This window comes from Ornithorhynchus anatinus, chromosome X1 (genome assembly GCF_004115215.2).
Source record: "Ornithorhynchus anatinus isolate Pmale09 chromosome X1, mOrnAna1.pri.v4, whole genome shotgun sequence".
NCBI lineage: Eukaryota > Metazoa > Chordata > Mammalia > Monotremata > Ornithorhynchidae > Ornithorhynchus > Ornithorhynchus anatinus.
The window spans coordinates 38,468,502-38,496,447 of record NC_041749.1 but is presented as its reverse complement, the minus strand read 5'-3'; the positions used below and the strand labels follow the sequence as shown (position 1 = coordinate 38,496,447).

General features: G+C 46.3%; 2 long non-coding RNA genes across 2 annotated transcripts; one reads left to right on the top strand and one right to left on the bottom strand.

The window, feature by feature from the left end:
* Positions 1 to 382: 382 nt before the first annotated feature.
* LOC103170045 lies at positions 383 to 20,172 on the bottom strand. The gene is made up of 3 exons (XR_485935.3): positions 20,089 to 20,172; positions 12,210 to 12,333; positions 383 to 608 (listed from the first exon to the last, which is right to left on the bottom strand). It is a non-coding gene; the product is annotated as an uncharacterized LOC103170045 (long non-coding RNA).
* Positions 20,173 to 20,264: 92 nt separating this feature from the next.
* On the top strand, positions 20,265 to 22,210 carry LOC114806378. Its single transcript, XR_003754405.2, has 3 exons — positions 20,265 to 20,356; positions 21,073 to 21,230; positions 21,762 to 22,210. It is a non-coding gene; the product is annotated as an uncharacterized LOC114806378 (long non-coding RNA).
* The last annotated feature ends 5,736 nt before the right edge of the window (positions 22,211 to 27,946 follow it).

The following is a 27,946-nucleotide window of genomic DNA, read 5'->3' as shown; positions in this document are numbered from 1 at the left end:
TCTAGACTGTAAGCCCGTTGTGGGCAGGGATTGTCTCTATTGCTGAATTGTACTTTCCAAGCACTTTACTACTGTGCTCTGCACACTGTAAGTGCTTAATAAATACATTAGAATGAATGAATGAATGGATGAATAAAGGGAGCCAATCCAAGCACAAGGGGGACACAAGAAGGGAATGGGAGAAGAGGAAATGAGGGCTTAGTCAGGGAAGGTCTCCTGGACATGGGCTTTTAATTAAGTTTTGAAGGTGGGGAGAGTGATCATCTGTCAGATATGAAGAGGGAGGGCGTTTCAGGCCACAGGCAGGATGTAGGCCGGAGGTTGGCAGCAAGATAGATGAGACTGAGGTACAGTGAGTAGGATGGCAGTGAGGTTGGCATGGTTTCCTTTGGGGCATTTTATTCTCCTGCTCAAAGGCACTGGGGTGCTGTTTGTTTCCCAGTGCCCCTATCTCATCGAGACCAAGGAGCAACAGATCCATGAATATGGGTTACAGAGGCCTGTGTCTTCAACTGTCAGAGTATTTCTGTCTCCTCTTGGACACCATCCTGTGAGTCACCTAAACGAAGAGTCAGTGATCCGGTCTGTCTCGAAAGATCTTTTGTTTCCTGTGATCAGAAAAATGACTTGAAATAGTCTCCCAGCCGGGCACCTCCTTCCTCCCTTCCTGATGACCTGGTTAATACTTTGTAGGCAAGAGACACGAACTTGACCCTCGCCTCCCCAAACCCGTCCGGCCCTCACACCCACAATTTACTCTTTCCCAGCTGTCTCACAAGAGACATTCTTGAGTCTGATTTTAAGATTTCACCTTCCATCTGTGTCATTGGCACCCAATCCAATCAATCAATCAATCAATCAATCAATCGTTTTTACTGAGTGCTTACTCTGTGCACAGCACTGTATTAAGCTCCTGGGAGAGCAAAACACAGCAGTACAACAGATACATTTCCTGCCCACGATGAGCTTACGGTCTAGAGAGACTATAAGCTCCCATCACTACCAACCATCCATATAAATCTCTCCAGTCCTCACTTGCACAATTTCCTCTTTCCCATCTTTCTTGCAAAGGGTGTTCTCCAGTGTGACTCTAAAATCTCAACCTCAAGCTGTATCACTGACTCCAGTCCCCCCTACCAGCACTCCCACCCAAGCATATATATTCTACCCTCAATCTCTTAGTGCTATCTCCAATCTCTTTCTCTCCCCTTGAAACATGCTCTTTAGACCCCTGATATTCCCTCCACCCCCAACCCCATAGCACTTATGTACACATCTTTAAGTAATATATTATAAATTGCTTATTTATTCATATTGATGTCTGTCTCCCCCTCTAGACCGTAAATTTGTTACGGGCGGGGAACGTGTCTGCTAATGCTGCTGTGTTGTACTCCCCCGAGCGCTTAGTATAGTGCTCTGCACACAGTGAGCACTCAATAAATAATGATAGATTGGTTGATTGACTGATTGCTCAAGCTTCTCCTAGACAAAAAAAAAAAAGCTCTCTTGCCACATGCTTCACTCATCAACCCACCTCCCCGCCCCCATTCTTAGCCAGTTCCTTGACTGGGCTACTTATACACACCCACTTTTACCTTCTTCTGAGTCTTCCTTGTGAGTTCTTTTTTCCCTCCTCAACTTTCAATTGTGGGTGTCCCCAAAGGCTCCTTTCTGGACCCTTATTCTAATGTTTTCTCTCTACACTCATTCTCTTGAGAAGCCTATTCGTTTGCATTGATCAGTCAATATTTATTAAATGCTTACTGTGCGCAGACCACTGTACTGAGTGCTTGGGAGAATACAATCCAACAGAATTGATAAACACGTTCCCTGTCCACAAGGAGCTTATAGACTAGAGGGGGAGACAATCATGATTATAGATGAATAAACTGTGTCTATACACGAAAGTGCTGTGGGCCTAAGGGTGGAGTGAATATTGTGGCTTCAACCCAATGTGAGCGACTCCCACATCTCCCTCATCAGCTACATTTTATAGTTTTGCATTTCCTTCAGCCTTTAGGCTGTTTCCACGTGGTTGATCCACCAGCTTCTTAAACTCATTGTTGTTGTTGCCGTCTTATACTGTTGAGTCGTGTGCGACCCATAGTGACACCATAGACACATCTCTCCCAGAAAGCCCCACTTCCATCTGCAATCGTTCTGGTATAATTTTCTTGGTAAAAAACCAGAAGTGGTTTACCATTGCCTCCTTCCGCACAATAAACGAGTCTCCGCCCTCGACTCTCTCCCATGCCGCTGCCGCCCAGCACCGGGGAGCTTTGACTTGCGGATTGCCTTCCACTTGCTAGCCACTGCCTCTGCTTGACTCTCCCTCCTTTAGTGGTGACTAGTAGGGTACTGGAAACTCTCCAGGTGCAACCCTGAGAGGTTCTTAAACTCAGTATGTCAAAAAACTGAACTCATCATCTTCCTTCCTAAAATGATTCCTCCTCTCGGTGTTCCACATTCCTTGTGTCCTAGAGGCTTGCAACCTTGTTGTCAACTTTGATATCTCTCTGCCTTTCACCTCCCATATTGTTTGGTTTCTAAATCGTAATGAAAATAATGTGGAGAGAGCTCACCTCCTCCAGGAGGCCTTCCCAAACTGAGCCCTCCCTTTCCCTCTGCCCCTCCTTCCCTCCCCATTGACCCTACTCCCTCTCTCTGCTCTACCCCCTTCCCCTCCTCAAAACACGTGTATATTTGTATATATTATTTATTACTCTATTTTATTAATGATGTGTATATATCTAGGAGTCTATCTATTTTGATGGTATTGATGCCTGACTACTTGTTTTGTTTTGCTGTCTGTCTCCCCCTTTTAGACTGTGAGCTTGTTGTTGGGCAGGGATTTGCTCTATCTGTTGCCGAATTGTACATTCCAAGTGCTCAGTACAGTGCTCTGCACACAGTAAGCACTCAGTAAATACGACTGAATGAATGAATGAATGAATTGCCTTAAAAAGTGGATCAGAGAACTTCACTCCCCTCCTCAAAATCTCTAATGGCTCTCTATTTCTCTCAGCATCCAATAATAATAATAGTGGTATTTGTTAAGTGCTTACTATGTGCCAGACTCTGTACTAAGCACTGGGGTAGATGTAAGTTAATCAGGTTGAGCAGAGTCCATGTCCCCAAGGGACTCACCCCATTTTACAGATGAGGTGACTGAGGCAAAGAGAAGTGAAGTGGTTTGCCCAAGGTCACACGGCAGACAAGTGGAGGGATGGAATTAGAACTCAGGTTCTTCTGACTCCCAGGCCTGCTCTCTATCCACTAGGCCACACTGCTTCTCACTAGGTCACTCTGCTTCTCCTGATCATTGGATTTAAGGGCCGCCCCCAATGATCTCCTTTTTACCTAACCGTTCTTTTCTCCTGTTTCACCCCAGCCCAGCCAGCACTCTTCACTCCTCCCACGCTAATCTTCGAATTGTACCTCTGTCTTGACTTCCCTGCATGGAACATGCTTTTCCGACAAATCCACCAGATCAGATCCTTCCCCATCTTCAAAATCCTCTTTGAAATTTGCTCTTCCAGAAGACATATGTTTTCAGCTACATCTCCACCTCCTCGTTCATATTATTAAATCTGACAGCCTTAGCACTTGTATTTTGATTTATTGATACATTTAATTGCCCCATTTTCCATCAGCTGATCGATTCCGTTTACTATTTACTATTTGCAGGCCACTGTACTAAGTGCTCAGGAGAGTACAGTATAACAGAGTTAGACACATTTTCTGATCATTCCCGAGGTCTAAAATCTCGTTCCTTTGGTCTATTTGCAGTTTGGGTCTGCCTGTCTTCCCCAGTGCAGTGAGCTTTTTGAGGGCAGAAACCAGGTCTTTTATATACACAGGACATTCCCAAGGTACCTCAACAGAGATCTGAACACTGAAGGTGCTCAATAAATTCGATGATGATGACGGTTAAAGAGTGTGGCTAGATCACGAGGTGATGTTCTAGGGGGTCAGCCTATGAACAGAGAGCGTTAAAGCTATAACTACATAGTCACTGGATACGTGGAAGAAGCCCAAGTTGAGCAGCTCACTTGGGGAGAACTGTCATTATCATCCCCATTAGTCAGTCAATCGTATTTATTGCGCACTTATTGGGTGCAGAACATAAACTAAGCACTCGGGGGAGTGTATTATAACAATATAACAGAAATATTCCCCTCCCACAAGGAGCTTACATCTAGAGGGGGAGACAGAGGTTAATATAAATAAATAAAATTACATCATCATCATCAGGGTTCATCGAGCACCTACTATGTGCCGAGCAGTGTGCTAGGTGCTTGAAGAACATCAAGAAATGAAAGACGTGATGCTCACCCTCAAGGAGTTTACAATCCAATGGCAAAGGGGATTTCCGAGGTATAAGAAGAGGGAATTTGGGGAGATTATGTAAGTGTTCAAATTGGGAAATCCATTGGTTTTTATTTAAAGTCCTACCTCTAAACTGTAGAACTTCCCAAGAGTGTTTCTACAGCAATATATATTCACAGTTGCTGCCTAATACCTGGGTGGGAATTTGGATTTGTGAGCCCTAGAATATGCCCCCTTTTGAGAGGATTTGCCTCACTCCAAATAATTAAAATGAATCGCACTTTCTTTTGGCTGACAAGTCTGCTCCTCACTGTCAGCCTCTGAGGGGTGACCCTCTAAGTTCTATTCCATAGACATGTTCTTTTGTCCCGGCAGTGAGACATTAAAAATGTTCTTCTCACTGGGGTCAGAACCTCCCTTGGCAAAGCGAAAGGTCTTAAGTCCCTGTTCTCGGAAAGAGTTGGCAAGCTTCCACCTGGTGGGACGGTTCAGGTAATAGACATCGAAAAGCTTAGATAATTCCCATAGTGTTACCGGGCTGATTGGTTGAGGTGGAAATCAGACTCAGGAGAAGGAATTGACTTGAGATTGGCTTTCTCTATGGATGAATCTTCTCCAAGATAATTTAGACTAAGGTGACCAAATGTCCTGATTTAGGTGGGTCAGCCCATGAAATTTACACCTCCCCCCACCTCCAAATGTAAAAATATGGTGGTTTTAGATGTAGGTGTATCTCAGGTGATGGAAGGCACAATGGAGAAAAGGAAAGAGCTAATAGATGGGAAGAAAATGGGGGAGAAGAGAGAGGAAGGAGGCTACTGCCATTAGGGAAGTAGTATGGCCTAGTGAAGAATATGGATCTGGGAGTCAGAGGACCTGGCTTCTAATTCCAGCCCCACCACTTATCTTCTGTGTGACCTTAGGCAAGTCCCTTAACTTCTCTGTTTCAGTTACCTCATCTGTAAAATGGGGATTAGGACAGTGAGCCAAGCAGTGTGGTCTAGTCGCTAAAACATGGACCTGGGAGTCAGAGGATCTGGGTACTAATTCTGACTCCACCACTTGTCTCCTGTATGACCTTGGGCAAATCGCTTCACTTCTCTGTGCCTCAGTTACCTCATCTGTAAAATGGGGATTAAGGCTGTGAGCATCATAAGATACAGAGACTGTGTCCAACCTGAGTATCTTATATCTACCTCAGCACTTAGTACAGTGCCTGGAACATGGTAATCACTTAACAAATACCACAGTTATTATTATTCTGTGGTACATGGACTGTGTCCAACCTGATTATCTTGTAGCTACCCCAAAGCTTAGTGCGATGCCTGGAACGAAGTAAGAACTTTTTTATGCTATTCGTTAAGCACTTACTCTGCCTGGCACATAATAACTGCTTACCATGTACCATTAAAAAAATTATCATTAGTGTCTCTGGAGAGATGAGCAACAGAAAGTCTCTTCTAATAGTGAGTAAGTGTTAAGTTATGGTGGCTTTTCATTCCCACCAAGTAGAAATAAAATGTTAGAGATCAATCCACCTTTTTTTTTTTCATTTTATGGTATTTGTTAAGGACTTATTATGTGCCATTCATACTAAGTGCTGGGGTAGATACAAGATAATCAGGTTGGACACAGTCAATGTCCCACATGGGGATCATAGTATTAATCCCCATTTTACTGACGACATAACTGAGGCACAGAGAATTAAGTGACTTGCCCATGGTCATATAGGAGACAAGTGGCGGAGCCTGGATTAGAACCCACGTTCTTCTGAACTCCCTGAACTGTGCTCCATCCACTTGGCCATGTTGCTTCTCATTAATTGATCAGTAATATTTATTGAGTGCCTACTGTGGGTAGAGCACTGTATTAAGTGTTTGGGAGAGAATATTCCCTCCTAGACTATGAACCCCAAGTGGGACAGGGACTATGTCCGATCTGATTATCTTGTATTTACCCCAGTGCTTAGTAAAGTGGAAGTGCTTAGTGAGCACCATAAAGACAAACAAACAAAATAAAAGGAAGAGTCAGAAGAGAGTCAAAGAGGCCTGATCCACCAGGACTTTACAATCCAGTGTAATTACAATCAATATTTCAAAGTTTTTAATGGTACTTGTTAAGCACTTACTATGTGCCAGGCATTGCTCTAAATACTGGAGTAGATGCAAGCAGATCAGGTTGGACGCAGTCCGTGTCCCACATGGGGCTCACAGTATGAATCCCCATTTTACAGATAAGGAAACTGTGGCATAGAGAAGTTAAGTGAAACACGAGGCAAGTGGCAGGGGAGGGACTAGAACCCAGGTCCTTCGTACTCCCAGGCCAGTTGCTCTATCCTCCAGGCCATGTTGCGTCTTACTGTGCATTCTCCATCTCTATGACTGTATTTGTGAATTCATTCTCCTCTGCAGATTTTCCTGGAATTTGTCCTCGGAAGGGTGGGGACTTCAGTGACACCTGAGTAGCATGGCTGAAGAGTCTTGTGGACTTCAGGTGGAGTCCACTCTGTTCGACCTGGTTGGCATTGAGTCAGAGACAGACCGAGGAAATTTGGCTTATTCCCACCTCTGTGATCATTGTAAGGCCTGGTTGGGGCAGATGTAATATTAATAACATTTTAACATAGCACGGTGCTTTCCTTTTTCAAAAGCACTTTCGTACCGATTACCTCACTTTATCTTCACAACCTCCCTGGGAAGTAGGGATAGGTCATTTGTGTGCTCGCTGTGGGCGGGGATTGCCACTATTTATCTTGCATCCTACTTTCCCAAGAGCTGAACTGTGCTCTGCACACGGTAAGCACTTAATAAATAGAACTGAAGGAATGAATATTCTTATTCTCCCTCTACAGATGGGGAAACTGAGGCACAAAAAGGTTAAATGTCATACATGTTCCCACTCGAACATCAGAAACAATAGTAGCTGTAATAATATGAGTAGTAATAGAAGCTGTGTTTTAGCTTTCCCTCTGAAAGGGAAGACATACAGAAGAATATTTACAGTGAGAGTCGTCTGAACAAATCACTGAGTACATATTCATTCAATAGTATTTACTGAACGCTTACTATGTGCAGTCCACTGTAGTAAGCGCTTGGAATGTACAATTCGGTAATAGATAGAGACAATCCCTGCCCAGCGATGGGCTCTTTAGTACCGAGGAGAGTACGAGTAATTCTAGGGGCAGCTTTGGAATAGAGCCTGGAACTTCTGATGACAGACTAATGCTCCTTTCATGCTCCTTCTCATAAGTTAAAGAATCTCAGTTAGCCTATATGCGTGGCCTTCAGCCTCAAAGTCTCTCAGAAACCCAGAAACTCTCAGAGACTCTCAGACCTCAGTCATTCAGTCCATCAGTCAGTCGTATTCAATGAGCACTTACCGTGTGCAGAACACTGTACTAAGCGCTTGGGAGAGTACAATGTAATAATAGACTCATTCCCCACCCACAGTGAGCTTAAAATCCAGAAGGGGAGACAGACATTCATAGAAATAAATTCCAGATATATCCGTAAGTGTTGATTGAGACTTTTCCAGCTTGTATTCGTTCAGTCGTATTTAGTGAGCGTTTACTGTGTGCAGAGCACTGTACTAAGTGCGTGGGAAAGTACAATACAGCAATAAACAGATACGTTCCCTGCCCACGAGCTCTCAGTCTAGACCTATCTCTTCTAATTCCTGCTATGACCTCAGAGTCCTTAGCCTCTAGGGGAAGTGAAAAGATGTGTGCAGTTGCCAGTATCCTTAGGCAGCAACTGTCAATCAGAGAGGCTCCTGGCTTAATCAGGAGTCACGAATGAGAACAAAATCTTCATAAAAAAAAAAGAAAAAGAACTTGTCCGCAGGTACCGACACTAAAACTTAATAATCTTTCAGTGCTGAATTGTGACAAAAAAGTGCCAGTAATAATTAACTGGCTTTAGGGCAGAATTTTCTGTGATTTCCTGAACAAACCTATGAATTGTGGAAAATATTTTCACACCGACAGTAGTTCTATTCCATTCAAATTCAGCCTCTATGTCTCTGTCCTGGTCTCATCCTCTTTTAAAACTGGTATATTATTGCCTACTAGTCCCGGAGGAGTGCTGTGAGGGTTAGTACAGGGCGGTCGGAGCCCCGAGAAGATGAGTAGTGAAATAAATGCCAAGTGTTATTGTTATTATTCCATCCCCGGGATGGGTTCCTTCACAGCTCTCGCAGGGCCCCTCGATGGTTTCTGTAGAGTTCTCGCAAAGACTCCCATGCCATAAAATTTTACAGTACCATTTCGTGTCTCTACCCCTCCCCTCTTCACTGACACATCCCATAATGGGCTGGGGAAGGTTTGCTATGGCGTCTTCACCCAGCCCTCGAGTGCCGTTTGGCAATGTTAGGAGGAGACATGAAGGCAACAGCTTCAGAATGTGTCAAAGGTGATTTAAAATTCTTCTTCTCCCACTCCTTCTGCGCTGCTCTTACTTGCTCCTTCATTCATCCTTCCTCCCATCCCCAAAGCGCATATCTCTATATCTGTACTACTTATTTATCTATTTATTTATACATAGTAATGTCTGTCTCCCCCTCTAGACTGTGAGCTATTGTGGGCAGGGATGTGTCCGTTGTTATATTGTACTCTCCCAAGTGCTTAATACAGTGCTTTGCACACAGTAAGTGCTCAATAAATATGATTGAATGAATGAATGAAATTCTGGTCTCTCAGGCCCGCAATCTCCGTGTCATCCTTGACTCGTCTCTCTCGTTCACCCCACGCATCCTATCCGTTACCGAGACCTGCCGGTTTCACCTCTACAATATCGCCAAGATCCGCCCTTTCCTCTCCACCCAAACGGCTACCTTACCGCTACGGGCTCTCGTTATATCCCGGCTAGACTACTGTGTCGGCCTTCTCTCTGACCTCCCTTCCTCCTCTCTCGCCCCGCTCCGGTCTATTCTTCACTCCGCTGCCCGGCTCATCTTCCCGCAGAGACAAACTGGACATGTCACTCCCCTTCTTAAACACCTCCAGTGGTTGCCTATCGACCTCCGCTCCAAACAAAAACTCCTCACTCTAGGCTTCGAGGCTCTCCATCACCTTGCCCCTTCCTACCTCTCCTCCCTTCTCTATCTCTACCACCCACCCTGCACGCTCCGCTCCTCCTCCGCCCACCTCCTCACCGTCCCTCGGTCTCGCCTATCCCGCCGTCGACTCCCGGGCCACTTCCTCCCGCGGTCCCGGAACGCCCTCCCTCCTCACCTCCGCCAAACTGATTCTCTTCCCCTCTTCAAAGCCCTACTTAAAACTCACCTCCTCCAAGAGGCCTTCCCAGACTGAGCTCCCCTTCTCCCTCTACTCCCTCTACCGCCCCCCCTTCACCTCTCCGGAGCTTAACCCTCTTTTCCCCCCATTTCCCTCTCCCTTCCCATCCCCTCGGCACTGTACTCGTCCGCTCGACTGTAAATATTTTCATCACCCTATTTATTTTGTTAATGAAATGTACATCGCCTCGATCCTGTTTAGTCGCCGTTGTTTTTATGAGATGTTCTTCCCCTCGACTCTATTTATCGCCATCGTTCTCGTCTGTCCGTCTCCCCCGATCAGACCGTAAGCCCGTCAAACGGCAGGGACCGTCTCTATCTGTTGCCGACTTGTTCATTCCAAGCGCTTGGTATAGTGCTCTGCACATAGTAAGCGCTCAATAAATACTATTGAATGAATGAATGAATGGTCCAGCCTGCTGTTTCTGTAGGTCTTAGAATGCTAATTCCCAGACTTCTGAAGCAACTGGCTACCTCACCCATTGTGTTAGAATGTGTGACCTCTAAGCTCCGGGATAGATACAAGGTAATCAGGTTGTCCCACATGGGGCTCACAGTCTTAACTCCATTTTATAGATGTGGTAACTGAGTCCCAGAGAAGTAAAGTGACTTGCCTAAGGTCACACAGCCGACAAATGATGGAGCCGGGATTAGAGAGCACATTGTTCTGACTCCCAGTCCTGTACTCTTTCCACTGGGTCACGTTGCTTCTCGTGTTCTCAACGGAGAGAAATCACCATGGGAACAGTGTGAGCTGGGGGTCAGAGTCAGAAGAGGGAAGGGTCAGGTATGGGTTGAAGGTGAACTTGGGAGGAGCAAAATCGCAGAGGTGAGAGGCGGAAGCCAAGAAAGAGTGCCAGTCCCTGTCCTCTCACCTTGCTCTCCCAAGCACAGTGCTCTGCACACAGTAAGCACTCAGTAAATACCACTGATCGATTGATTAAGCACTCAGTAAATACCACTGATGGATTGATTCCTGGGCCAGCTGTACCGAGAGCACCTCTGACCTTTGATGGGAAAGCTAGGCTCCCTTCTAATTAGGAAGATGGCTTTATCATTATTACTATGGTATTGGTTAAGCATTTATTATGTGCCAAGCACTGTTCTAAGCTCCGGGGTAGATACGAGTTAATCAGCTTGTACACGAGTTAATCAGCTTGTACAAATTCCCTGTCCCACGTGGGGCTCACACTCTTAATCCCCATTTTTCGAATGAGGTAACTGAGGCACAGAGAAGTGATGTGATTTACCCAAGGCGACACAGCACATTAGAACCCATGATCTTCTGGCTCCCAGGCCCGAGTTCTATCCACTTTGCCATGTTGTTTTCTTCGGCCTTACCGACCGCCTCGTGGACCGTTCATGAGAAGAAACAGCAACTTTCCTGAAACACCTTGAAGCCTTAACGTTCTGGAGAAAATAAGCAGTGGGGAGGGGCTGGTGATGGGAAAGGAGGCTGGGAGCCACAAGGGTGCGGAGGGGGAGATGTGAGAGCCCCAAATCGTCCTGATCGAATTTCTCCTCCCATGGATCTTTGACAGCTGTATAGGGGCACAGGGAGGGAGATCTGGGTATTTTCACAGAAGGCAATTCTCGAGGTTGTCCGTTGGGCTAGCCGAGATAAGGTTCTAACTGTAAATGATTGTGTAATTTTCCTTGTTAGGTTAAGCAACATGTGAAGGTCAATGTTCCAACTGGTAGAATGCTTGGGAAGTTCAAAGTTTCCCTTCGGCCCATTGTAAAGAAAACAATAAAAGGAATCCACCAGAAAAGCAGAGGGTCAGTGCGTGGACCCTGCAACCTCTGAATTATTAATAGACTATCCATCTACAGAATTGTTAGCTGCAAAATGGAAAGCCTCGTGATGCACTGCAGTGGACGTCGCATACTGACGGGGTGTTCCTCAGGCAGGAGTGTGGTCTAGCTAATAGGGCACTGTCCTGGGACGCAGAGGACTGGATTCTAATCCTGACTCTGCCACTTGTCTTTTGTGTGACCTTGGGTAAGTCACTCCACTTCTCTGTGCCTCAGTTACCTCATCTGCAGAATGGGGATTAAGACTGTGAGCCCTATGTGGGTCAGGGACTGTATCCAACCTGATTAGCTTGTATCTACTCCAGTGCTTAGTACAGTGCCTGGTACCGAATAAGGGCTTAAGTACCATAAAAAAACCCCTCTGGGCTGTTGCTATTCATTTGTCAGAGTTCATTGCTACAGGTTTTCCGATTAGTCTCAGTCGATCGATTGTATTTACTGTGCGCTTACTGCATGGAGAGCGCTCAAAAAAGCACTTGGGAAAGTAGAGTGGAACAGAGTCGGTAGACACGTTCCCTGTCTCCTCCCTAGAGGGAAAGTTAGAGATGGAGAGGGGAAACATGATAACTGGTGTCCTTGAGGAAGTCTGGAGGAAAGGGAGCCCTGGGCTGGATGGACCACGGGCCTTATTCTGGTTCTTTAAATGTCAGAAAAAGGGAGACAGAAGAGACCAGAGTCAGTCTGTGGGCCGAGGAAGCAAAGGAGAAATCATGTCTCTGTGAAAAGGCAGCTGGGCTACTCCTCTGGCTCCATTCTGTCAACCTGCCTCTTACCTGAGAGCGATTTGTCCCTTCCCCTGCGCGGGACAGTTTGAATTCCCAGTTCCAGGGCTTGGAGATCCGTCTGGTCCTCTCTAATGGAGCTCAGAAGTTCTGTCTGCAGTGCCCCTCCTTTCCGCTGAGGAAACACGTTTGAGTACACAAATATAGACTTTGTGCTAGAAAGGGAGAAGCCAACCTTTGTGCCTGCACAGGGAGGACTGGAGCTGAAAAATCAAGCTCCCTACTGGGTCTCGGACCCCTCTCTATCCTCATTCGGTAACAGCCCCCATTCAGGCTTCTGGACCTGTCTGTCGCTCAAGCAGAAGGGGAAAGAGTTGAAAATGCCGTTCTGGCAATCATGACCAGTCTCTGGCCCACAAGGGTCTCTCCAGCTTAAAGAGGACTAGAAAAGCCCAGAGAAAAGTCCAAAGACGCAAATTTCAGTCTGATTTACAAATAAAATACCTGCGTTTTGTTTTCGAACAACTATCCGGTCAGGAAAGGGACCCGGGGATTCTGACAGGAGATATTCTGTCAGGCTATAATTATGGTATATATTTAGTGCTTATTTGATCCAAGAACCGAGATAGATGAAAGTAATCATATCAGACGCAGTCTCTGTTCCACACCGGACTCACAATCGGAGAAGTACAAAGAAAGCCCCATTTTACAGATGGGAAAGCTGAGGCTTCAAGAGATGCAATGACTTGCCCATGGACACGAAGCAGCCGGTGGCAAAGCTGGGATTAGAAGCCGGGACACATGATTCCTGGATTCGTTCTCTTTCCCCGAGCCCACAGTGCCTCCCGCTGACTCTGAAAGGCGGGAGAGGGAACCTGATGGGTTGATGCGTACAGGTATCTCTGGCCTCCGGTTGCCAGGCATCTGCTGGCTGACTAACTCCTAGCAAATCTCTGGCCGTGGTCCGGGATCAGTTTCACAACTGTGAGCCCCAGTTTTGCAGAGTTCTGAGCTCTCGGTTCGCTTTTCAGAAAACCACAGAAGTGACTCACCCTCAGGAAACTTGGCTAATCAGAAAGCGTCACTGAGAACTGATCCAAGAGACAAGTCTCTTTGGTGGAAAGGGTTTAATAAGGGTCTCAAGAGGAGGGGGTGTCCCTGGCCCTCCAGCTTGCCCCACTCCTCTCTCTATATTTTGACAGTATTTAGGTGGGGTATCTTCTCTCCCTGGCAGATGGGGTGTTCTCTCCCCCTGGCACCGCCTAGGTAATCCTGTCAGGAATAATAATTGTGGTACTTATTAAACTCTTACTCTACTTAACTCCGGGGTTGATACATTACAGAAAGATTGGACAAATTCCTTCTCCCACAGGGGGCCCACAGTTTAAGAAGAAGGGAGAAAAGGTTTTTCATTTCCATTTGACAGAAGAGGAAACTGAAACTCACATAAGTTAAATGACTTGCCCAAGGCAGCAGACAAGTGGCGGAGCTTATATTAGAACCCAGGTCCTCTGACTCCCAGACCTGTACTCTTTCCACTCGGCCACAAATCTGCTCCATCCCCACAATGTTCCCCCAGGAAAGATTCAGGCATCTCAAGCTATGAAGGTGGGTGGTTTCTCCCATCCTGACGTTTTGGAATTCCTTGTCCCCATTGGGAAATTGAACCCCAGAGGAGGAAGACTCTGTGATAAGTTGCAATGCAGAGGGGTGGTGAGAGAGCCAAGGGACCCTGGCACCGGGGAGCCCATTTATATTGATTCCTTCCCTGACCCTGGCCAACACTGATCCATCAGGCCGGCTGGAAGCTCCCAGATAAAGTTCTGCCTAATGATTTAGGGAATTCTAGAAAAAAAGCAGACCTGGGAGGAATCTCTAGGAATCATCCATTCCAGCCCCCTGACTCCAGACACCTGGCTCAATAAATACCACTGATTGATTGATTGACTGAGGCAAGAGACTACCTAAATTTCCAGGACAGACAATTGGCTGATCTTATTTTTAAAAATTCTTAGAGAATTAGATGATTATTTTTAGTGAAGCGGCATGACACAGTGGCTAGAGCACAGGCCTGGGAGTCAGAAGGACCTGGGTTCTAATTCCGGCTCTGCCACTTGTCAGCTGCGGGACCTTGTGCAGGTCACTTAACTTCTCTGGGCCTCATTTCCCTCATCTGTGAAGTGGGGATTAAGACTGTGAGCCCTAAGTAGGATATGGACTGTGCCTAACCTGCTTAGTACAGTGCCTGGCACATAGTAAGCACTTAAAAATACCATTAAAAAAATCCCCAGAGGTGAGTTTCCACCCCCATCTCCATTTTCTGGGCCGAAACCCCCTTTGGCCCAGCAGTTCAGCGGCCATCCCCAACTTCAGAAACTTTCAATCAAGACAGACGTGATTCTGAGAGCTGATTTCAATCCTCCGCTACTCAGTCTTTCTGATCTTTTTCCCATCTGATCAGGTGGAGAACTCGGGTCTTCGTGGCCACAGGAAAAAACAGAAACCACATCTTTGTTTCCTCTTACCTTGCACCCGGGTATTTTTAGCCAGCTTTATGGAGAAGTAGCCAGGCCTCATCCTTTGAAAGTCACCACATTTCACAAAGGGACAAATTCAGAGGGGAAGACCCACCGTATCTCGTGGGCCACCATCTCCTGCCCCAGATCCGGCGATTCTTCGGGAGGGGAGGGGTGACCTTTACCAACTCTTTTCTGTGGTTGGTGGAGGATGAAGAAGCTACTTACAGTAAATGCTCCTCTGCAGCTGAAAGTGTTTCCAAACCATCTACGCTTCTCAGAAAGCCTCATGAGTGAAGGGCGTCTCGACAAACAACTGGGCGTGTTTGCTGATCGAAGGGTTTATATCCAGGAAATTCTCCCCCTTCCTGGGGGAGGAAATAGTTGTGCCGAGGTGTCGGGACCCTGGTCAGAATTACTAGGCTACGGCATTGTGGCTGTTGGGGTCAGTTCTGGAGGGAAGATGGGACCCCGTGGAGAACTCGCTCACCTCTATCTTTGGGAGCAGGTAGCTCACCACTCTTACCTTGCCACTGTGACTGACTCTCTCATTCTATCAATCGATCAATCCATGGTATTTATTGAGCACTTATTGTGCACAGAATAAGCACTTGGGAGAGGACCACGCAACAATATAACAGACACATTCCCTGCCCACAACGAGCTTGCAATCTAGAAAGGGAGACGGGCATTAAATAAATTAAATTACGGGTATGGACGTAAATGCTGTGGGGCTGGGTGTGTGGGGGCGAATAAAGGGAACAAGTTAGGGTGATGCAAAAGGCAATGGGAGAAAAGGAAATGAGGGCTTAGTGTATCTTTCCACTCATCAGTGCATGAACTAAGAAATGACTTTTGCTGGGTCCTAGCTAACTGAACACATCTCCTACATGCTTTTTTTTTTTAAAAAAAAAAGGCATTTGTTAAGCACTTACTTTGTGCCAGGCACTATGCTACGTGCTGGACTGGATATGAGGTATCCGATCGGACCCAGTTCATGTCCTACGTGGGACTCACAGTCTTAATCCCCATTTTACAGATGAGGTAAATGAGGCATAGAGAAGTTCAGTGACTTACCCTAATTCACACGGCAGAGAAGTGGCCGAGCTGGGTTTAGAACCCAGATCCTTCTGACTCCTAAGATTTTGCCAGAAAGGCGCGTTCAACATTGCTACAGCGCTTAGAACAGTGCTTCTTCGCACATAGTAAGCGCTTAAATGCCATCATTATTATTAGTACAGGGGCTTTAGTGCCTCTTCTCCAAAGTTGGTTGTGTGGTGGGCGCAGAACCAATTAAAGCAGTTCTCTCTTGGCCGACGGCACCCTCGTGATCTGGTGCATGCAAGCTTGGAAATTCGTGGGAAGCCTGTGTAGCATTAGACGCGGTTGTAATTTGTAATTTCACAGTTGCTATCTTGACCTTGCAGTTAGTTAACTGCCCAGGATAGGGGGAAACGTGTCTTAGCGGGGAGCTTGACTCTGTTCCCTGAGGAGGGGGAAGAGAGAGTCTGGCTGTATTTACCTTGCCGTTTCCTTCCTGGTGTCTGTCCCTCTCTTGCTGAAATTGTGAGATTGTGAGCCTACTGGGGGCCAGGGATACCCGTCCAACATGGATTACAAGGCTGCTGTGCTACTAGGCAGTAGGCACTGTTTGGGACCCTCTAGACTTGTCCTCTATACTGTAAGATTAGACCGTAAGCCCGTCAAACGGCAGGGACCGTCTCTATCTGTTGCCGACTTGCTCATTCCAAGCGCTTAGTCCAGTGCTCTGCACATAGTAAGCGCTCAATAGATACTATTGAATGAATGAATGAATGTAAGCTCATTGTGGGCAGGGGAGTGTCTGTTTATTGTTATATTGTACTCCCCCAAGTACTTAGTACAGTGCTCCGCATACAGTAAGCACACAATAAATTCGAGCGAATGAGTGAACAAATAACCTGCCCAAAGGGGAGTTGCAGCATGGCATGGGCACTGGTGATTCAGCCTTCGGCAGGGTCATCGTGATTCCGTGCCTTTGGTTCTTTTCTCCATGCAGTCAATCAATCGTATTTATTGAGCGCTTACCGTATGCAGAGCACTGTACTAAGCACTTGGGAAAGTACAATATAACAATAAACAGACACATTCCCTGCCTAAAATGAACTTACAGTCTAGAGGAAGAGACAGACATTCGGAGAAGCAGCGTGGCTCGGTGGAAAGAGCACGGGCTTTGGAGTCAGAGGTCATGAGTTTGAATCCCAGCTCTGCCACTTGTCAGCTGTGTGACTATGGGCAAGTCACTTCACTTCTCTGTGCCTCAGCTACCTCATCTGGAAAATGGGGATGAAGACTGTGAGCCCCACGTGGGACAACCTGATTCCCCTGTGTCTACCCCAGCGCTTAGAATGGAGCTCGGCACATAGTAAGCGCTTAACAAATACCAACATTATTATTATTATTATTATAAATAAATAGATTACAGATATGTACCTAAGTGCTTTGGGGCTGGGAGGAGGATGAATAAAGAGAGCATATCAGGGTGACACAGAAGGGAGTGGGAGAAGAGGAAAGGAGGGTTAAGTCAGGGAAGGCCTTTTGGAGGAGATGCGCCTTCAGGTCAGGCTCTGGTGTCCAGTTGGGCAGGGGAGGAGTTGGCAAATGTGTCCAGGCAGTGATGCTGCCCTTAAATAGACACCCACCCTCTCCCATTAGAAAGCCAGGCCAGGGCAAAGGGAAGATGCGGGTCCCTGAATAACGCCCAAGGATATTTTGCCGCATCCTTAGGGGACTGGAGGGGAGAGTCGGACTCGTGGATTTGATTTCTTTTAAGATCTGCCACTCAGGCTCTGAAGCCTGGATGGAGTTTGGGGTGAAGCCAAGGGTTGGAAAACATTTTTCAAAATGGGTATTCATTTCTACTGTATTTCTCCAAGTGCTTTGTACAGTGCTCTGCACGCAATAAGCATACCGCTCCTCTGCCGCCCACCTCCTCACCGTCCCTCGGTCTCGCCTATCCCGCCGTCGACCCCCGGGCCACGTCCTCCCGCGGTCCCGGAACGCCCTCCCTCCTCACCTCCGCCGAACTGATTCTCTTCCCCTCCTCGAAACCCTACTTAAAACTCACCTCCTCCGAGAGGCCTTCCCAGACTGAGCTCCCCTTCTCCCTCTACTCCCTCCACCGTCCCCCCTTCACCTCTCCGCAGCTTAACCCTCTTTTCCCCCCAACTCCCTCTGCTCCTCCCCCTCTCCCTTCCCATCCCCTCGGCACCGTACTCGTCCGCTCGACTGTATATATTTTCATCACCGTATTTATTTTGTTAATGAAATGTACATCGCCTCGATTCTATTTAGTCGCCATTGTTCTTACGAGACGTTCTTCCCCTCGACTCTATTTATCGCCACTGTTCTCGTCCGTCCGTCTCCCCCGATTAGACCGTGAGCCCGTCAGAGGGCAGGGACCGTCTCTATCTGTTGCCGACTTGTTCATTCCAAGCGCTTAGTACAGTGCTCTGCACATAGTAAGCGCTCAATAATTACTATTGAATGAATGAATGAATGTAAGCAGATTGATCATCTGCAAGACTGTATGAGGTCCTAGCCAGTCCACCCTGCTGGAGGCCCACTTATTTGTAATTGAGGTTCTTGTTAAAACACTTAGTATGTGCCAAGCAGTGTACTATATGCTGGGTAGATACAAGATAATCAGGTCAGATAAAGTTCCTGTCTCACATGGGACCCACAGTCTAAGTAAGACGGAGGACAACTATTGAATCCCAATTTTATAGATGAAGAAACCGAGGTACAGAGCAATTAAATAATAATAATAATAATGTTGGTATTTGTTAAGCGCTTACTACGTGCCGAGCACTGTTCTAAGCGCTGGGGGAGATACAGGGCAATCGGATTCTCCCACGTGGGGCTCACACACTTTCAATCCCCATTTTACAGATGAGGCAACTGAGGCACAGAGAGGTGAAGTGACTTGCCCACAGTCACACAGCTGACAAGTGGCAGAGCCGGGAGTCGAACTCATGACCTCTGACTCCGAAGCCCAGGCTCTTTCCCCTGAGCCACGCTGCTTCTCAACTTACCCAAGGTCACACAGGCAGGTGGTAGAGCCAGAATTAGAACCCAGGTCCTCTGATTTCCAGGCCTGTGCTATTTCCACTGGGCCACATTGCCATTCTCCCTCTTACTAGTTCTCCTTGTGACTTCATCAGCACGGAATAACCCCCAAAGGCATCAAGGATAGATTGAACTTCAGGAATGGCCTTGGGGATTGAGTTGGGGCCATTCTGTCCTGTGGTATTTCTGATCTCTTTAGGTTTGATCCTGGGATTCTATCCATGCAGTGATTAAAGCCATCGCAGGGGAATGTATTGGGGGTCAGAGCTCCTGCTCCCCACTTCCCTGGGTTGTCTGGGGCACAGCTGGGGTTTTTTTTAAGTCCCAACATCCCCATCCCGCTCCCCGGCTCTGTGCCAAACTCACCCCCGTCAACCCAGTTATCACTTTTACCAGGCTGTAACTTGTAGACATGACCTCTGCCCACACAGAGCTTACAGTCTGCTATTAAAAGCCCACTTCTTTTTTTCTCTTCCTGGGCCCTTCTTTCTCACCATCCTGGCTGAGGCCCTGCTTTTTTCTCCCGGCAAAAGTTAAGAGAGACCACCTAGGTATGGGCAGGGAACAGGTCTGCTAATTCTGTTATATTGTACTCCCCCAAGTGCTTAGGACAATGCTCTGTTCGTAGAGAGCACTCGGTAAACACCATCGACGGTGGTGGTGGTGCTGCTCCTGTCTGCAGAGCCTTTTTGACCTGTGGATTAACACTCTCTTTGTGACTTAATTCCTTCTTTTGGATTGGTTGGGTCCCTACTAATGGGATCGGGTGAGGGGCTCCTCTGAATGACAGGATATCTAAAGGAATGCTCCTTCCGCACCCTCCACTCCCCGGGGGGTGTCGGGATGTCCGCAAGAGTTGGCCACCTAGTTTGCTTTCCTGGTATTTGCCTAAGTGCTAACTGTGTGCCAGGCGCCGTACTGAGCATTGGGGTGGACACAAGCAAAATCCGGTTGGACACAGTCCCTCTCCCACATGGGCTCACATTTCTGGTGACATCAGCAGGAAGATCTGATGAGGGCCTATCTTGACGGAAGGGAAGGGGCTCCTCGCAGAGCTTTTTCCTGCATCTATTCCCCTCTAGACTGTAAACTCATTTTTTCAATCATATTTATTAAGCACTTACTGTGTGCAAAGCACTGTACTAGGCGCTTGGGAGAGTACAATACAACAACAAACAGACACATTTACTGCCCACAACGAACTCACAGTCAAGAGGGAGCCACACATGAATGTGTTTACCAACTGTCTTGTGCTCTCCCAAGCATTCTGTATAGTTATATACGTAAAGTAAGAGCTCAACAAATACCACTGATGATGACGGTGATGAAACTCGTGCACAGTGTAGACGTGAAAAAAATAACGAACGAAACAAAATGCTAGTAGAAGCGTTCCTTTCCCACCATCTTCTCTATAGGACTGCTGTGATGTCAATGCTCTGAAGAATTCTCCGTTTCCATAGTGATGGTCAGAAGTTTCAACTTCACTAAGGGAATCCACCGGATGACTCTGCAAAGAGAAGTAGCTGTGCCAGAAACGCAGGTCCCTGGGTGAAATGGCCGCATAGTTGGCCTCAGGTATCAAAAGTATAGGCCAAGCTGGGTCCCCATGGTAACAGCCGGGTCCCCGTGGTCTTTGTGGTGATTTCTTTAACCTGGTGGACTATGAGCAGTCTTCTCTCTCTGCTTTTAATTCTGGACCAGAGTTCTCTTTCCTTTTGGTTACTTGTTAAAATTCCCACCCACTTTAACTTGTGCTGGATGCTCTCAAGCAAGCAATCATGAGAAGCAGCATGGCCTAATGAATGGAGCACGGTCTGGGTGTCACAAGTATATGATTTCTAATCCCAGCTCTGCCACTTGTCTGCTTGTGGTCTTGGATAAGTCACTTCACTTCTCTGGGCCTCAGTTACTTCATCTGTAAACTGGAGATTAAGACTGTGAGCCCGATGTGGGACAGGGACTGTGTTCAGCCCAATTTGCTTGTATCCACCCCAGGGCTTAGTACAGTGCCAGGCACATAGTGAGTGCTTAACAAGTACTATTATTTTTCTGTTCAGTGGAATTTACTAAAAGCCTACTTAATAAATCAGATTCAGCATTTGAGAGTGCTACAGAAGCAAGACACCCACACCCTCAAGGAGTTTACAACCTCATGGGGGAAGGAGGGCAGACTAAAATTAATTACACATTTTTGTAATTTCTATTTCTGCCTTGCAACTTTGGGCCCTGTAGGAAAATTCCTTCCTTAAAGTCCACTTACCTCAGTTGAACCAGTCATCTACATTTTCCAGACAGTTCTAAACTGGATCAGAGTCCTTTCTTGTCTGAAAATCAATCAACCCCGGAAGGACTACAGGGAGAAAGAAAGAATTGGAAAGCAAAAAAAAAATACAACTACTTCGGAAATGACGGTCATCTTTAAGCTATCAACGAAAGGGCACTCCAAGAGGTGAGGGCAGAAGTAATTCATTCATGCAATTTAGCATGAGCTCTTTGGATAAGGGTTTGAGAGAAATTAGGCGGGGCCTGAAAGGAAGCAGGCAGTGTGCCAGTTAGAAATCATAATGCAATGGCAAAAATACAATTCTGGTTCTAGTATTGGGATTTGGGAGTCCCACACAGTTTAGCTTGCACCTCTAATCCACTAACCCCTAACCCACTTGGCTGTTGGATTGATGGCACATTTCAAGCTTACCCATTCGTCTTGGTCCGTTCCTTCCACCCTGCTATTACCCTGGGGGCTTAAGAAGGTCTCTACTGCCCAGGTGAGGCTGGCCGAAGGGTGAGCGGGCTTCCTCCCCACCTGGAAAGATGCCCAGCTACTGGCCAATCAGGGAAGGAGCTCGTAACTCTCTTCCCTTCTCCTCCAAGAGCATGTTTGGCACTTAGTAAGCGCTTAAGAAGTACCATTATTACTATTATTATTATTATAACATAATGGTCCCTAACCTTCTCGTCCACCTGGCTCTCATTTTTCCAGACGACGCACTGTTGAAAAGAAACGAGAGAAAGAAAGAAACTCCGAGGACGAAAAACGACTGTGGACCAAGCTTTGTCTCAGTTACCTCGCCCCCCTAGGGGTGCTTATTCACAGAGAAAACGATGTTGACGGAATGAATTTCCTCCGGATAATGCTCCAGGGGCATCCCGGCACTCTGATCCCATTCCCTGAATGAACCAGAGGGCCGGGACGAAACAATTTACAAATGAGCTCAGCCCTCCAGCAGGGCAAAGAGATTAAGCACGGGCCACCTAGTCTCCATGGTGAAACCTATCTGTTGGCTCGTGCTCCGAGCCTCGTTATGTCCGCGGCACACTGATGCCTTTTCCTTTCACGGGCCCCTGCCTCCCTCTCTTTGTTCCTGGGTCACCGCTGTGCAAATGCAACACTTGTTAGTCACAGTGGAGCAGCGGGTGCTGCAGGTCAAAGGGCAGAGTCAACTTGTCTCGTTCCTTGGGGGATGTGGAGCTGTGTACACATAGGCTGGAAGGCGGGCCTAGTGGATAGAGCACAGGCCCAAGAGTCAGAAGGACCTCGGTTCTCATCCCGGCTCTGGCACTGTGTGACCTCGGGCAAATCACTTTGCTTTTCTGGGCCTCAGTTACCTCATCTGTAAAACGGGGATTTCCCGTGAGCCCCATGTGGGACGGGGACTGTGTCCAACCTGATTACTCTGTATTCCTCCCAACGCTGAGAAGAGCGCCAGACACATTGCAAGCGTTTAACAACAACAACGAAAAGATCTGGATAGGGAAACGGAAGGCTTGTGGATGGCTGGGTCAGGGTGAAGGAAGGGTGTGGTAAGAGTCATAAAACTTTACTTCATAGGATCTTAAGCCCAGTTATTTTCAAATTCTCCACAGGGCCCAAATCAATTCCTCCTCTTGGAAAAAAAAAGAGTCACTTTTTTGGTCTGTGTTTGCCTTTTCTCATCAACTTCACTAAGCCACATACCACTAGTATTCCAAGTTCTTAGTACAGTGCCATGGCCCCAGTAGGCTCTCAAGGAACACCATTACTATTAATTACCTCAACTATTCAGAGATTTGGATGCCTCCAAAGTGCCCATAAAAGATCTGAAAAGACCTTAATACTTTAAATGTTAGAACACTTAACTGATTATTTTGTATCTACCCCAGTGCTTACAACAGTGCTTGACACATAGTAAATGTTTAACGGATACTGTATATATACATATATATATGTATACGTAAAAATACATATGCACACACACACATATGTATACATATATATAGTCATATATATAAATCAAAAGTAGACCTGCAATGGAATCTGAAGTTCCAATTTTTCTGTCAGTTTTTCTTTCATCATTGGCATCATCATCATCATCATCATCATTTTCATCGCCGTCATCAGTGTCAACATCATCTGAGCATCTCTTTAATGTAGAGCACTGTAGTAAGCACTTGGAAACATTTTTTGCTCTTTGTGGTATTTGTTAAGTGCTTAGTTTGTGCTAGGTACTGTTCTAAGCACTGGGGTAGATAATTAGATTGGACTCAGTCCATGTCCCTTATGGAACTCACAGTCTTAATCCCCATTTTATAGATGAGGTAACTGAGTCATAGAAAAGTGAAGTGACTGGCCCCAGGTCACAGGGCAGACAGGTGGCAGAGCTGGGATTAGAACCCAGGTCCTTCTGACTCCCCGGCCCGGGCTTTAGCCACTAGGCCAAGATGCTTCTCTACATCTGTACTTGGGACTTTGAGGAGGTTCTCTGGGATCACATTTTCCAGCTGTTGTCACTGTCAACTTTCTAACGTTATCCAAACTCACGACGGCTGAACACGTAAAGAACATTTTGCCCAAACCCTGGCATGGAATTGTTGCTCTCAATAGATAACCTTCGGAATCTGCAGGAATTTTTTTCAATCAATTTGCACCCAGCTTTAGGCGTCTGAGACTCCACACTTTGATTAGACAACATGCCTCCCATGGTTTTTGACTTCTTTAGAAAGCACATTTCTCTCAGGTCTCTGTGTGTGAAATTCATGTTCACTTGCTGGGTTGAGAGAAGGGAAGCAAAACTGGGATTCCCCTACAACTGTCCACTAAAGGATGCTTGTTTACCCTGTTAACAAAATCAACAGAGTCACTGCTTCCTGTGGAGATTGCAGGATGAGGAAAGAATGGGGGTAAAGCACCAGGGAAAATGGTTTTAGTCAGAGAGAAACAAATCGAACATGGTTGCGTCAGTGACGTATGCTAATGGCTTTTAAATGGTTTCTCTGTACATTTGGAAACTTTGGGGAAACTTTGGAAATAAAAATAAAAACAATGGTCTTATTATTAAGAGCTTTCCAGAAGCCAAGTATGATACCGAGCGTTGGGGTTGATGCAAGATAATCAGGTCAGACACCAGGCCCATCCCCCAGAGGACTCCCAGTATAAAGGGGTACATATTGAATCTCCGTTGTACAGATGAGGAAACCGAGGCACAGAAAAGTGAAATCGCTTGCCCCAGGTCACACGCAAAGAAAGTGCAGATTCAGGATTGGAACCCAGATCCTCTGACTTGCAGGCCTGTGCTCTTTCCACTAGACAACTCTGCATCTTGTGACTGGCTTCTAGTAGATGGGAAAAGCACAGAATCTGATCTCTTAGACTCTGGCTTCACCACATAGTCCTCACTCAACTCGTCAGCTCTCTCTCACTCCAAGATGGGGCCCTCAGACCTCAAATCTCCTGGGGTTGAGTCCTTTCTCAATCGTCCACTGCCTTGGCCGTTTCCTTTTGTTCCTCATCCCCGGCACAAAACTCCTCCTTAGTTTTCCGCCAAGATCTGCCATTTCTGAAGCGATTCTGGCAAAGCGGGAATATTTCAGCCATCCCCAGATGTTTGGTGATCTCACCCCTTATTCATTTAAGTTCCTTGTTTTCCTTCAAAGGCAAATTTCTCAAGTCTAAAATTTCCTGGCCTCTTTCTCGTCCCCTTATGAAAGATCTGGGTTGAATATTCTTTCCCACAAACCCTCTGGGTCTCTACTCTCTTCAAAGAGCTGAGTAGCTGATGCATTGGGTAGACATATCCTGGATAAGATTGGGCTTCTCTCTTCCTGACCGGTGGGTTGGTAAAAAAGATGGTTATTTAGTTAGAATCCACCTGCTCCTTTTAGTTGTTCTCTACTCAGAAGGCTGTTATATAATGGCAGAGGTAAGAGGTAAGAACTGTTACCTGCTTCAGTTCTGCACCATCACTGGAGTTTGCCCTCACAGAGCACAGATGCAAGTGATATCCCTTGCATTAAGCTGGACGCACAGCCCAGTGTGATGAAGTCATATGCACTAGTCTGCCTTGAGTACGCGAACCGAGAGCGTTTCTCTGGAGTGACTGCAAGCCCCTCCAACTTGCACCTTTGGGTTCCCTTCCCAGGTCCTTTTCAACAAGGGCATTGCTTCTGAGCTGCAGAACTAGAAAAGCAGACCGTTCAGTATTAAACAGGACAAATGGCCACCTCTCCTCTCCTCTCTGGCCACAGGGTAGAGAGTAGGGCAAGTAAAATGATCAGGGCGATGGAGCCAATTCTAAGGACAGCCTGACAATCAGCAAACCTGAAAAGTTTCAGGCTGAGAATGGGATGGGATCGGCGTCTTCAAAATCATGAAAGCTATAGACAGGGAAAATGCAGAATTATTGTGCTCCAGGAAAATGGGTCGTCTTGAAATGGATGGGTGAGTTCAAAACAGTCAAAGCAAACACTTCTCTACTCATCCGATGGAGAAGCAAATGGAATCTGTTCCCGCTGAAAACTTTGCAGGATTCAAATAATCAATAGAGTCAGTGAGTGTCTTGGGTACATTTGTTGCTTACTACTTGGAAAGTCAAGGATGTTAGAGGATCCAACCCTAACCAAGAGGAAAGATGTCCAGGTGGGTGGTCATTAGATTGCTTTTCCAAATGCCTTCTGGGGCTGCTAGTCTGTTTGGAAGATGTACAGAGCCAGGGTGACATAGCTCATAGTTTAATGGGTCTCTTTGGTGGCTGAACAATGCAAATTGAACATTAATCACAACAAAAGCAAAAATCTGCCCTGATCATTTGCCCTACAAGACTCCACAATCAATCAACAGAATTTATTAAGCGCCAACAGAGTATAGAGTATTGTACTAAGTGCTTGGGAGAGTACAGAAGAATTGTCTCAATCTAGCCGGCGGGGAGACAGACACTTTAATAAATTACAGATAGGGCTGTAATAGAGTATATAATCTGGGTACATAAGTGGTCTCGGGACTGTGGGCTTTGGAGGAACGTGAATGCTTAGGTATGCAGTGAAACTGAAGGGGCATTTGGTGGATATAAGGTGGGAGATTATTTGATTATTTAATTCGAGAATGATTCTTAGAAGAGATGTGATTTCAGAAGGGCTTTGAAAATGGGTAGAGCAGAAGTCTCTTGGATTACGCTAATAATAATTATTATGATGATTTTGTTAAGCACTTAATATGTGCCAAGCATTGTTTTAAGCTCTGAAGTGGATATAAGGTAATCAGGTTGGACACAGTCCCTGTCCCACATGGGGCTCACAGTCTTTAGCCCCATTTTACAGATGAGATAACTGAGGCCCAGGGCAGTAAAATGACTTGCCCAGGGTCACTCGGCAGACAGGCGGTGGAACCAGGATTAGAACCCATGTCATGCGCCTCCCAAGCCTGTGCTCTTGACACTAAACTATGCTGCTTTCCATAAAGGTATTTATTAAGCTTTTACAATGTGCCATGCACTGTTTTAAGCACTGGGTGAACAAGGAATGTCAGGCAGACAGCGAGACAGCACCCTGTGCACTCAAAAGCTTTTGACGTTAGAGGGCCGGAAGGGACAGGGCTGAGACTCTAAATGTTTTCTCACTTTCTACATGTTCTAGGTCTTGGAGATTTCTTGTTACCTCAATTGCCTGGTGGACAGTCTTTCAGGCCTTTTATGATTTTTGTTTTTTATGTCTCAAAAATCTAGCATCACAGTAAATAGCCCGTGGTTGTTTTTTGATTCTGAAACTATAAAAGAAGTCAAATCATTTGCCAGTCAATCAATCAGTCAATCAGTGATATTTACTGAGTACTTCCTGTGGGCAGATCACTGAACTAAGCGCTTGGGAGAGTACAGTACACCAGTGTCGATAAACACGTTCTCTGATCATAATGAGCTCACAGTCTACAGCGGGAAGCGGACGTTGATATAAATAAATAATTTATAGATACGTATATAAGTGCTGGGGGATGGGGGCGGGGCAAGTACCAAATGCTCAAAGGGCACCAATCCAAGTGCCTTTTTGTATGTGGGTGTTATTGCGAATATTGGTCTCACTCAATCCTTTCGCAAGTATGGTTTTTCCCGTCTAATCAGTTCTCTCATAATGCGTGCGTTTGGGGTAGACCGCTATTAGGGAATTTGGGAATATTCTATTGACACTGCGATCCTACCTTGGGTAATAAGAGATTCCGATAGTGGGAGGAACAGTTCCAAACGTTCCCGTCAAGTGGCTCAAAGTGGATATATTAGAGCATAGCTCGTCCTTGACATGGGGCTCAGCACCGTAGCCACCGCCACCGTGCTCTGCACACAGTAAGTGCTCAATAAATACGATTGAATGAATTAGAATGGGCTTCTCGATACAGGAGATCCTGATTGATCATACCATGAGTCTGTATAATTCTTTCAGATTAGTCATCTCGTTCTACCCCCGCGAGATCCCAACACAATAATGGGGTGTAATTTCCCCCCTTATAAAGAATAGGCCCAGTTAGGTTAAGCCTCCTGTATGAGGTCATACGGCAGTCCAGTGGCAGGACTAAGACTAGAAGCCAGGTTCCCTGATAAGCAGAACCTAGCCTTTTATAATTTTTTTTGTATGTCATTTGTTCAGCACTTATTATATATCGAGAGCAGTTCTAAGCACTGGGGTAGATACAAGTTAATTAGGCAAGATACAGTTCTTGTCCCACATGGGGCTCACAGTCTAAATAGAAGGGAGAACAGATAACGAATGCCTATTTTGCAGTTGAGGAAACTGAGGCCCAGAGAAGCGGTGCCCTTTGTGGGCAGGGATTGTCTCTCTTTGTTGCTGGATTGTACTTTCCAAGTGCTTAGCACAGTGCTCTGCACACAGTAAGCACTCAATAAATACGATTGAATGAATGAATGAAGT